This window comes from Rhinolophus sinicus, linkage group LG06 (genome assembly GCF_036562045.2).
Source record: "Rhinolophus sinicus isolate RSC01 linkage group LG06, ASM3656204v1, whole genome shotgun sequence".
Taxonomy (NCBI): Eukaryota; Metazoa; Chordata; class Mammalia; order Chiroptera; family Rhinolophidae; genus Rhinolophus; species Rhinolophus sinicus.
In genome coordinates, this window is record NC_133756.1 from 49,027,356 (window position 1) to 49,040,875 (window position 13,520).

The window sequence follows — 13,520 nt, forward strand, 5'->3', positions numbered from 1 at the left end:
ACAACTTTGAACATACTAATAGCGAATGAATTGTACACATTAAAGGGGTGAATTTTATGATATGTGAATTATATCTCAGTGAAGTTCTTCTTAAAAAATTAAGAAACAATCAGCCTGAACAAGGAGCCTGACTGCTAAAAACAACCTTGGGGAATCATTCAGGATTGCTTATCCTCATCCAGTTGGAGGAGCTGCCCCCCAGTTCAGCTTCCCCAAAACGCAAGGTTTCTCCCAGCTAGGAGCAGGAGGAGGGAAAGGAGAGAGAACTGTGATTAGATCTCTGCTCATCAGGAAATCTGTGCTTTCTATAACCAGCATAAAAACAATGAAATATTTACTAATTTCAACTTCTTGTTCTTCTGTTAGTTCAACAATATGTCTAATACCTATTAGTTGTTCAACTCTACTTTGTCCTGAAACAATCTGGTTAAACTGAGTAATAATATTTTTAAAAGTTTACTATTTCTCTTCTCACTTTACTACCCATTGAACATTTCATTTCATTTTTAATTCTTTATTCTAGATAGAGATCATTTGTTTTATTATTTTTAATCTTTCTTACATGTTGACCATTGTCATCAATTTTTGAAATAATTTCTGCTAAATTTAGACATATTTTCTTGTTTTATGAAACATAGTATAGTCAACGCCACAAAAAGCATCATTATATTTGGCTATGTTTTGGACATATATTTTCTTTTAAAGAACATCAAGCCAATGTTTTATATTGTTGAATTTGTCATTGCTTGTTCACTGTTTATTCAGTTGTTATTGCAATTCTGGTAACTGCATGATGGTTTTGTGTTTTACTGTAAGGGAGGTTCTGTATTCCTTTAATAATGGACCTTAATGTTTGCAGCCATACATCTTCATTATCAAAAAATTATCTTAAAGATTGGTTGTGAAATATGTAACAATGGTGACAAAACACTTTGCCTTTTAAGTTAGAATACAAAAGTTAAGTTAGAATTTCTACAATTTCTTTCTCCATTTGAAATAATTTGTTACAAAATACAATACTAAATTTTCTCTCATATTTACCTGCTGGAAAATTATAACCATTAATTGAAATAAAAATGTGCTCTCCTAGAAATATCCTCAACATTGCCAAAGGATGAAATGGCCATTTCCCAGGATTACCATCCACTGGATAGCTTGAATTTCTGCCTTTCTTGCCTGATTTGCCAATTTGATGAATATAATAATCATCTTTTAATGGGCATGCCAGAGCCGTACTGTTGCTTCTGTATTGTGCATAATCCTCTTTACACGTTTTCATTGTTTTGACCAGTTACTAAATTTTATTTTATAAAGAATGTGACACATCAGGGGTTTCATTAGATCACTTGAAGGTGTGAATAATTTTCTTGCTCATTTCCACTGTTTGATCAGCATAGTGGACAGACTCTGAGGTGACCCCTAATGATTCCCTCCTTCTGGTGTTCATGAATTTGTAAGACACCCTTCCTTTGAGTGTGGGTGAGACTATGATTTGCTTCTCCTAACAAACAGGATATAGCAAAGGTGATGGGGTGGTACAGACGTGATTATGTTACACTAAATAAGGCTTCATCTTAGCAGCCTGGAGCTAGTGACTTCCCTTGTGAGCTTGATGAAATAAGCACCCACATGGCAGGGTGACCTCTAGGAATTGTGGACAGTCCATGGGAACTGAAGGGGGACTATAGCCAAGAGCCAGCAAAAAGGCAGAGTCCTCAGTTCTATGACCTTCCTACAAACTCAAGGAAATGAATTATTCTCACAACCTGAATGGGCTTGCAAGTGAACTCCTCCTCAGTCAAGCCTCCAGATGATAATACAGCCAGCTGACACTCTGATTGCAGCCTTATGACCCTTAGCAGAAGTGTCAGATAAGTAGTACCTGAACTGACCCATGGAAACTGTGAGATAATACATGGGTGTTGTTTTAAGTCACTAAGTTTGTGGTATTTGTTATGCAGCAATAAATAAAAAACTAATAAAATCAGTAATTAAATCGTCATTAAATAAAGTATGAAGTCCTACTTGCAAATTTTAATATGTGGTAATGCTCAATATAAGATTACTCACAGTGTCTCTAGATTTTTTAAATCTAAGTAAATCATTTCTTGAATATTTTTACTACTTATTTTTATTGCAAATTATAATTAATGAAAATCAATATTGTTTAAACTAAAATGTTTATATTCATTTGACATTTGTTTTAAATTTAATCTAAATATCAATATTTAGAAACCATCATTCTAGCATTTTATATCCATGTAGTTGCCAATGTAAAAAACTTTTGTCATGCTTCATGAATTTTATGTCTATAGCTATGAAACACAATTTTAAGTGTTATATGAATTGGAAAAACTGTACTATGAATAATGCAAAATGTTTCTCAGTCTCTGGACGCAACTGCTCCAAATATCGCACTAATTCTACTACCTCTGAAACCATCACAAAAAAATCAAAACACAAAGAGAAGCAAGAAAATAAAAGCTTTGCATTACCAAGAAATAATACCTCATTATTTCAGAGGCTATTGCATTATGCTGAAAGGAGAATTACATGGGTTAATTAAGTCACCTTTCCCCTTACCTAAGTGCTTCTACTGCTTGCTCACATCCTCACCACAATCTTGAGCAGATTTTATCTCTAATGATGGCAGTGGTAAAATCTATAAAACTTCATGGCATTCAGACATGAGGTTATAGGCAAGAGATGTGGAAATGAATTTATCTGAGGCTTGAACATTATTAAACTATAGTAGCCAACCTCAAAGATGGACCCCCATGATTCTCACTCGCTGGTATTAATGCCCTTGTGCAGTCCCCTCCCATTTTGAATCATGGCTGGCCTATGTGACCAACAGAATCAGTATGTGACTTCTAAGCCTAGGTCATAAAAGGCACTACACCTTCTACCTTGCTTTCATGGACTACTTACTCTGGTGAAAGCCACTAGCCATGCCGTGAAGACACTCCAGTTGTTGTGTGGAGAGTTCCCCATGGGGAGTAATTGAGGCCTCTCATCAACTAGCACCAAGGTGGCCAAACAGTAAGTGAGCTGTCTTAAAAGCAGAGCCTCCGGCCCCAGTCAAGCCTTCAGATGACTTTAGTCCTGCCCCAAATCTCAACTGCAACCTATGGGAAACCCTAAGCTAGACCCACCCAAGTAAGCCACTCTCATCTTCCCAACTCATAGAAACTATGAAAAGTTTATATATATATATACATATACACACACACACACACACACACACGTATTTATATATAAACTTATATAAAACATATATAAACTTACATAAAACATATCTATCTATATATATATAGGTATATATATAGATATATGTTTTAAACCACTAACTTATTTTCTTACACAGCAGTAGATAACTAATACATAGTAACAAGAGTGGATGTCTAGGATTACAGTCCAATGCTAAGTGCTATACACTGAGTGGCAGGGGCACTTGTGATTTTAAAATATATTAATTTTATTTGTTTGTGATGTCCAGTGCCCTCAAAAGTGCAGAGTCTAGATCAAGAGTCTCTCTCACCTGGGTCTAATGATGGTACTATTATCAAACATGATAGTTATCAAACACTAAGAACAAAAGAAGTATTCTAGACTTGGTATGCCTGAATATACGCACATATGTGGTGTTAATATTTTAGACCATACATAGATAACATACTTGGCAGTATAGCTAAATATTTTGAAACAGTGAGGAAGTCATTGCTTAGGGAGTCTAGTAAGAGGATTTTTTCCTAGTTCTGCATAGAAATTTGAAAAAATAATGCATGTAAAATAATTACAGAAATATGAGGGCCATAATAACCATAAAATACTAATGACTACATTTCTACAATTTTAAAAAATCAAAGCAATGCAAATATTTTCTGTTAAAGACTACAGTTAACTATGAACATATTCGGGTCTTTGTAAAGAACAAAGACTAAGAAACAACACGTTCATTCTAAAGTAGGGATAAATAAATTTTATAAAAAACATATACACTAAATAAGCATCACCAATACAAACAGAAATTCAACTTTTTCCAAGACTAAGCAATGAAAAGACAATCACACTAACTTGTCTAGAATTCAAAACACTAAAATAAAACCTAGAAGTTAATTCTACACCTTCTAAACAAGAATACACATTACCAAGAAATCCTGATATTTAAAAATCTTTCAAAAGTGAAGCACAATTACTGTAGGAAAAGTCTAGAATGTGAAGTACTCTGTGATGATCCAGTCTCTGCCTTCTTTTCTCACAGGACAATTTGACCCGCACTTCAAGGGCCAACCAGGTCTTGATAGTTGGGCCTAATTTTAAACTTAGGTAGGAATTTAAGGAGTTTTAGCTCAAGTCTTAGAGACTAAGTATCCAGTCAGCCTATCTATGATTTCAGCCTCAGGTGTCAGATCCAAATCCCTGCCTTGTTCTTAAAGACTGGTTACAACTTTGTACTCCACTTCTGGGAATTGGAATCCCCCTTATTCTTTTGTCCAAGAATCAGCTTTGGTACACAACATCATGTTCAATACCTCAAATATAAGGGCCCCACCTTATTCTTGCCGTTTTCCACACAAAGTGTACAGTCCTTGAACCCAAGCCAAACCTCACTGCCATATTTGCACTCACATTCCTGATTTTGATAACCTATAAGACTGAGTTTTCCCTTATGTTATTTGCCTGAAAATAACTGCCTGGCTGAATTTCCACCTGTTGCTGTCATGTCTCTATGAAAACTAGCTCTGCCTAGACTTCCTCCAAATTATCAACTGTAATTCATTGATATCCCTCTTCTCTGTACCTATCCCGACCCTGAAAGCACATTTAATTCAAAGTCCTGCACCCTTCCATACACCTTGTCCAGATATAGTTAACCAAATATAGTTACTACAGACTATACCCAGTAAAATAGGATCCAGAAAATACATTTTTCCTGAAAAAGGCAGAATAATTTAAAAATTAATGACAATTTTTCATAATGCTCTATTAACAGCAGTAGTTTCTTTATGAACGGATAAACTGCAAACTTTTCCTAGGACACAGAAAACATTGTCTCCAAATTTTCCACAAAAATGTGTATATATATATATATATATGAAATACTACTGTGCAATATGTATTTTAAATAGTCTTGAGCTTAGGATAGAAACTAATAACAGTTGTCCAACAAAAGGATTTTATATTCTGAAATTTTAACCCTGGAGTTAGAAGCCAAAATACAGTTTACTTTAAATAGACTCTTGTAACAGAAAGATGTACAAGAAAAGAAGAGGCCTCCTTTTTATATTCAGAAAAGAAAACATCTCTGAAGTCCGGTTGTTACAACGCCCTGAGGGTATTATTTTGTCATCATTCTAAGACTGATATTTTGATTATCATAGGAAGAAAATTTAGTACATGTTTTCTCTTTGTCAAACTTTAAATGTAACATGATTTTTAACTAATGTAGTCCTATCAAGTCTGAAAACCTTAGAAAACCTCTGTATTTTGACAACAGTTTCTACATGTTGAGAGTAAATCCCAATATCCAACTTCATGTTTATCTTCAATCCCAGCAAGTCAGTTATGACATAAGTAATTTAGGTCTGTGGAGCCATATAAATACGCACAGCCAACTTAGTACAAGAGACTATTGATTAGATCAATCTGGGCGCTCTCTAAAACGCTTATTTTTTAAAACCAGTATAGAATTTTCTGACTGTGGCACTACAGAATGAGGTTTGGAAACTTTGCATTAAAAAGGAAGCTACTTGGAATTATGTAATACATGTAAAATCTGAAGTTAACAATACATACAAATCTCCTCTCTCTGCTTTCCGCATTTTTTATAAACAGTACTCTTCTTTTCTCATATAAATCAGTGGATGTTTTCATGATTTTAAAGATTCTGACGCACATCAGATATGTTCCAAGAAGCTTCTCAAATAAAGACACTAAAACATGTAAAATAGAACATGCTGTTTACAAGAGTTCTGACCGATAAAGATTGTCAACTACTGTTTTTTGTTTTTTTTTTAAATCTGATATCATTAGAGAAAGAACTTGAGATAAACTCTAATAACCAAAGGTAGCAAAAATAATGAATTAATAGCCTCTGGGGCTTCCCATTTTCAAAGGCTGGTTTTATTGACGGCACCCAGAGCCCCCATGGCTGTCCTCTAATAGTAACTGACAATAAGGACTTTGATCCATTTATGACTTGTAGGGAGTGAAGGAGAGAAAGAAAGAGGTAAGAACTATATCTTAATTCCCAAAAGCATAACTACACAAATAATAACTAATATATAACTGATTACATGAGGTCTTTAAAAATGATTGCTGTGATTAGTAAGTACCTGATACTAAGATTTTGAAATAAAAAATAGCTTATAATACAAAGAAAAAAGAACTCTTCAATGCCATCAATTCAATCTCTACATACTGAATAAGCAAGCACAATGTTTTATTTTGGGGAAAAAAAGAGTTTTTGGGGAAGTAAAATTTAAAGTGAAATAACTTTTAACACAAATATTAAATTTAAAAATGAGGCTAAATAATAAATATCTCTTGAATAACCAAAATAGTATGTTATTTTTAAATGTGTCCATTTTCAATAGCATTCATGTAATATTTATACTCTCTAGGGGAAGATAGCTCTTACTGCTAAACATATAATTTTATTTAAAAAAATACAGACATCACTAAGGAAGTTGGCTCACAACAACTTAATTCCATGCTTAGTGTTTACTCAGAAAAATAAGTGATCATTTGGCCATCTATGAGCATACGATTTACAGCAACATCTTTCAAAACCTAAGCTTAGCAATGTTACTAACTCGTTGAACAGTTATGGACAGAAATTTTACCAGTCCTCTATGTTCCTGTGCTATATGTATAAATGATACAATCTCTCTCTATAGATAGATAGACAGATATTTTAATATTTTTGAAAATGATTCATATCAAATACAGAGCTTCAGTACACAGAATAGAAACCAACTAAGTAGTCCAAAGAAGCTCATCTTGATTAATATTTAGAAAGACCTGAACATGGATTTTGAAGTTTTCTATGATTCTTATTTTCACTGTCAGAGTGTTTCAGACCACATAATTCAGAAAATGAAATTATTTTTGTTTGTTTTTTTTTGGTTTGTTTGTTTGTTTTTTACCAGTTTCTGGCCTTAATTTCAGAGAATTTAAAAATCTAAGTGTAAAATCTAAGTGTAAAAATCTAAGTTTATTTACAAAGTTAATAAAAAGAGTTATTGTTGTTCTACAAATTACATGTTACAATAATTATTTATAACTGAATCATACTATTCTATGTTCATAAGGCTGAGTACTTCTATCTACCTAAAATTTGAGGAAACAAGCTCATTTAAAACACAGGAAGACTAAGTTAATTAAAGGGGAGTGATAATAGTAATAACATACATCTTCTAATAATATAATATAAATGAAATAACATAGGATCCATATAGCAGTACTCTAATGAAGCATCAACCCACACTTCTAAATAGCTTTGAAAATGGCAGAAAATTGGAAGTAACAGTCTTTGACATATGCACAGCCAAAAGTTTCTTAGACATAGGTACTTTCAGATTTCAGCATTTCTAGGATTCTGTCACATTCTTTCAGATGTTCAGGTTTCTGTCATCTTCTTTATGGTGGCCTGAAATCCTTTAGCTCTGCCTCTATATTTAAATATCTATTTCACATATAACAATAAACAGTATACATAATTTAATAAATTACCAAGATAAAATGGTCATACTTGTATTCCATACACCTAATATTTTCCACATGAAACAGACTGGAAATATCACCAGATGTTTTCCTTTTACTGTTATTTAAACATTAATAAGTGACCATTCTTCTCAAGGAATTTTAATCGCCTAAATTGAAATACAAGTATCCCATGTTACATAACATCCCATGCATTATGTTTGCCCTTACTTATGTCAAAGTTATCGGAAGATGATTTTACTTAAACAGAGCATAGGGGAGCATTTACACATAAGATAATATTCTGGAAGAATCTGTCAGGTCAGCTTTGGCATAATTTGCCTTGTGGTTGTAACTGGATCTTACTCAAAGTACCGCAATTTCCTCATAAACATGGCCAGGTCATTGTGTGGTAAAAACAAGAAAAAGTTTTTTCATATGTACATATGTACATATAGTACATAAGACATATTACAGCAGCACACAAATTCAGATCTATAACTGAAGACATACAGAAGAAGCCCCAACGAGATGGGTAGGAGGCATGGAGATGCAGAACAGGCTGGTCCCACACCAGCGTGTGGCAATTAAAACTCGGGAGGGATATCTAAATTGTAGAGGTACCCCCTGAGGAGTGAGAGGTCCCAGCCCCACAACTAGTGTCCCAGCCAAAGGTTCCAGTACATGGAAGAGAAGTTCCCAGAACTTCTTGCTGTGTAAACCAATGGAGATCGTGGCTGAGTGACACGGAGAGCAGCTGGGGTCTGAGGTGTTCCTTTTAAAGAGCACACACACAGACTTGCTCACTGGCAAACTTGCTCGCTCTGGGCTCCAGAGCAGAGGCAGCAGCATGAAAGGCACCAGGGACATACAGGGTGGAACTAAATTATCTGCCTTCAAACTGAGGGCTGAAGGAGCAGCTTTCTCCCCAACAGAAGTGCTGGCAGAGGCCATTGTTTCTTTGTTGAGCCCCCCATCCCCCATGTGCAGACACAGGCAGCCGCCATATCTGAGTCTCCATCAACCTGGCTAATACAATTCCTTTGCCACCCCCAACTCAGCTGATTCCCTGAGATCCTGCCCAACCAAACTTGTGGGTCCACCCAAGCTGCTTCCAGTGGCTTTGCTGTACAGCGGGCCTGTCTTGGCTCATGTTTCAGACTTCCTCAAATTCTCTCAAAGGTTCACAAACCCTAAATAAACAGCATCTTCCCTCGATGTGCCCTTTACCACTTGCTAGGCAGCCCCCAGCCAGCCACTAGTGGCAGCCGGTCTCGGTTTGCAGCTTGACCTTTCCCAGGTACCTCCAAGCCCAGTGCAGAAGGAAGACATTTGTGGATCATTTCGTGGTTCAGGCCAGGTGGCCCCCGGCAGGGCACAGGTGGAAGCTAAACTTGGCCTTCAGCAAGGCCACCCCCTGGAGTTCCCAGGGCTGGCATGCCCAGTGGCCAGCTTTGGACTGTGCTTGAGCACACCAGGCCACCTCCACAGACAACACACCCAAAGGGCAGAATGAGCAGGTACCAGAGCCCCTCTAAAGCAAATCCTGCTCCATAGGGTCAGTCCCTGCATAGCAGCTCCTCCACTGTAGTCACGGCCAATCCTCACAACCAATTAGCCTGAAGTTCAACCCCTTCCACTGATGTACAAACAACAAACAAGGCTCAACTACAAAAGGAGGGCAAACACAACCCACAAAAAGAACACTCTTGCAGCACCTGGCTTAGGTGACAGGGAGACTGCACCACTGGGCCTCATAGGACACCTGCTATATAAGACCACTCTAAGACTGGGAGACAGAGTGGCTCTACCTAATACATAGAAACAAACACAGGAAGACGGCCAAAATGGGGAGACAAAAAAAACCCACAAAAACATAAAATGAAATGAAAGAACATAACAAACCTCCAGAAGAAGAACTAAACAAAATAGAGACAAGCAATTTACTAGATGCAGAATTCAAAACTGGTGATAATATCTCAATATCTCAGTGAGAACTTCAACAAAGAGATGAGAAACATAAAAACCGAGATAGAAAACACAAAAAAGAACCAGTCAGAAATAAAAAACACAATAACTAATATAAAGAATACATTATAAGGAACCAACAGTATTTTAGATGAAGCAGAGATTTGAATCAGCAGTTTGGAAGAGAAGGTAGCAGAAAACACCCAATCCAAACAGCAAAAATAAAAAACAATCCAAAAAAATGAGGATAGTTTAAGGGGCCTCTGGAACAACATCAAGCGCACCAACATTCACAACGTAGGGGTACCAGGAGAAGAGAGAGAGCAAGGAATTGAAAAACTAGTTGAAGAAACAGTGACAAAAAACTTCCCTAACCTGGCAAAGGAAATACACAAGCCCAGGAAATGCAGAGAGTCCCAAACAAGATGATCCCAAAGAGGCCACACCAGGACATCATAATTAACATGCCAGAGGTTAAAGACAGAGAGAGAATCCTGAAAGTAACAAGAGAAAGGCAAGGGATTGGCATGAAATATTCAAAGTGATGAAAAGCAGGGACCTACAACCAGAGTATTCTACCCGGCAAGGCTACCATTTAAAATCAGAAGACAGATAAAGAGATTCCCAGACAAGAAAAAGCTAAAGGAGTTCATCACCACCAAACCAGGAATGATGAATCTAAGAGGGACTTCAAGATGAAAATAAAAAGGGGGGGGGGGATAAAAATATGAATAATAAAATGGCAGTAACTATGTATTTATCAACAATTATTCTCGATGTAAACAGATAAAATGCTCCAATCAAAAGACAGAGAGTGGCTGAATGGATAAGAGAACAGGACATTTACATATGCTGCCTACAAGAGACTCACTTCAGATCAAAAGATACACACAGACTGAAAGCGAAGAGATGAAAAAAGATATTTTGTAAAAAAATAAAAAAAGTGGGGTAGCAATACTTATACCAGACAAAACAGACTTTAAAACAAAGGCCGTAACAAGAGACAAGGAAGGGCCCAGTAATCCCCTTTCTGGGTATTTGTCCAAAGAAACCCAAAACATTACTTTGAAGGGACATGTGCATCCATATGTTCAATGCAGCATTATTTATAATAGCCAAGATATGGAGGCAACCTGGGTGTCCACAAATGGATGAATGGATAAAGAAGAGGTGGTATATATATACAATAGAATATTACTCAACCATAAAAGGGAATGAAATCTTGCCATCTGCAACAACATGGATAGACTTAGAGGGTACTGTGCTGAGTGGAGTAACTCAGACAGAGAAAGACAAATGCCATATGATTTCACTTAAGTGGGGAATCTAAAGAACAATATAAATGAATAAACAACACAGAAACAGACTCAGTTACAGAGAACATTTTGATCATTGCCAGATGAAGGGGAGTTGGGGAAATGAATGAAAAAGGGGAAGGGATTAAGAAGTAAAAATTGGTAGTAACAAAATAGTCATAGGGATTGTAGACTATAGCATAAGGAATATAGTCAATAATATTGTATTAGTTTGGTACAAAAGTAACTGTGGTTTTTGCAATCATTAACCTTTTAAACTGCAACTACGTTTGCAACAACCTAATAATAACTAAGTAGGGTGTCAGATGCATCTGAGATTTATCAGAGTGATCACTTCATAAGTTATATAAATGTCTAATCATGATGATGTACAGATGAAACTAATATAATATTGTTATGTCAACTGTAATTGAAAAATAAAAATAATTATTAAGAAGAGTACAGTCAAACAAAGAACCAAGTAATCATTTCATTCACTACTTTTCCACACTTTTCTAGAACTCTCCTTTTGAATCCAATATCTGTTGAATAATTTTATAATTCCCAAGAGTAAGAAACCAGAAATTAACTATAAATTTCCATGAACAACTTAATAGTTCATTATGGAGTAGGAAACTAAATATACCTATACGTTGCCAAGATAAAGTTAATATTTATATAAGACAAACCATATTAATAAATAAAGTTGGTAGCTACTTTAATGATATATCACAGGGGCTTTGAAAAAATAATGCCTAAAATTCCAGCATTGCAGATTACTTATTTTGTCTTAAACTATGTTTAACATATAATCACTACGGGATAAGGTAACACTTTAAGCATTGGAAGTAATTTATATAGTGGCATATAAACTTACCATATTTTGCCATGTATAATGCACACTTTTTTGCCCAAATTCATGGGAAAAATAAGGATGTGCATTACACATGGCTAGTACTAATTCCATATTATATAAATGTTTTTAATTCTTTTATTTATGCTTATGAGTTAAAAGTGTACTCTAGTAATCAATAACGATATCCATATGCAAAAAAATACACCGGAATAGAGATAATTGGTTTTGTTGAACTTAGGAGGAACTTGCAACAATGAACAACGAAGAGTTCTTGGCCTTCTATGATGTGTAAATATCATAAATTTGTTACCGGTACATAAAATTTCTTGTACCTTGTATCTGTTTTTGTGTTTTGCAATTATTTGTTACATAAAATTTGTTGTACCATAATATGTTAAAAAATAAATGCTAAAATTCCTTTATAATACAAAAAACAAGTACCTAAATGTAAACATATAAACATCTGAATTAAAAAATTAAAACGAAAAATTTTTTTTCCCTGAAGGATTGGGCCAAAAACTGGGTGCACTTTATACACAAGAATGCATTATACCTGGCAAAATACAGTAATTCAGTCTTGTACTGACAGCATACTTTGAAAAGCAGAGGATGGAATAAAATAAAACACAGAATGGAGAAAAGAATAAAGAAGATAAACCACACACTATCAATTTTGAGATAGCCTGCATCTACCTATTTACATTAGATATTTGACACATAATAAAGAGAGGTTATTGCTGTTGGGGTATGTGTATGAGGGCTAAAATGCAAATACATAACATACTAACATTTTGAAGTGTAATAGAATGTAATTAAATGAGATGGCATACAAAATATTTAGCAGAGTGCTTGAGAATAAAAAGTGGGGATGATGGTAATGGTGATGGTAAGTTCCTGTTGTAATTGCTGTAAGATTAGCTTTAAAGCTGAATGTCAATGCAAGAAAACATTGTTTGGCTTTTTGTATTTCTTGAGAGTTTGGTCAGTTTAATCTGAAAACATTAAAATCTTTAAAGTGAAAGTTTAAAATAAATTTATCACATATTTTCCAAAGGTCATGAAAAAGTAAATCATGTTCTTCTAAGCAGTGTGAGTAGAAGACAGATAGCAGAAATATCTAAAAAGTAAGGAAAAGGATTCTGGATTTACGAGTATATTCAGAGGAGCTGGCCACAATTCTTGATTTTACCACTTTTAACTATGTGATTCTGAGAAAGTCTTTTAACATTGTTGGACCTTATTCTCCTCACCCATATAATGGTGATATCAATTGCTATTCTAATCTACCTTCAAGAAATACCGTTAAGCTCGAAGTATAAAATGCTTTAAGAGGATATGAATATTCTAGTGAGATTTGTAATCCTTTAGCATTATCATGAAGATTCTATTTATATACACCAAAATTTTAGAAGAGCTGTTATGAAAAGCGATTTTCTTCCTTGTAGACTAGAGAACACAGTGTAGCACAGAATGTCTTATCCTAATAAATAACTTTGAATAACAGCACACGCTATTAAACTAGCACAAGTAGTAAAAATAGCACAAGCAAAAAGTAGGTGGCTAATTAGCTGTCCCAAGTCAGCCAGGATAACCTGTGGATGCTTCCCTGGACCACAGTTTTCTCATTTGTTGAATAATGGGGTATTGGATGATGTCAAAAGTTCCGCCCATCTCTGAAATTATTATATTAACTG

At 35.2% G+C, this 13,520-nt stretch overlaps 1 protein-coding gene across 7 annotated transcripts in view; it reads right to left on the reverse strand.

Annotated features, from left to right (window-relative positions):
* Positions 1-13,520, reverse strand: part of COL24A1 (collagen type XXIV alpha 1 chain) — a 308,258-nt gene that overhangs the window by 220,487 nt on the left and 74,251 nt on the right. The window lies entirely within an intron of this gene.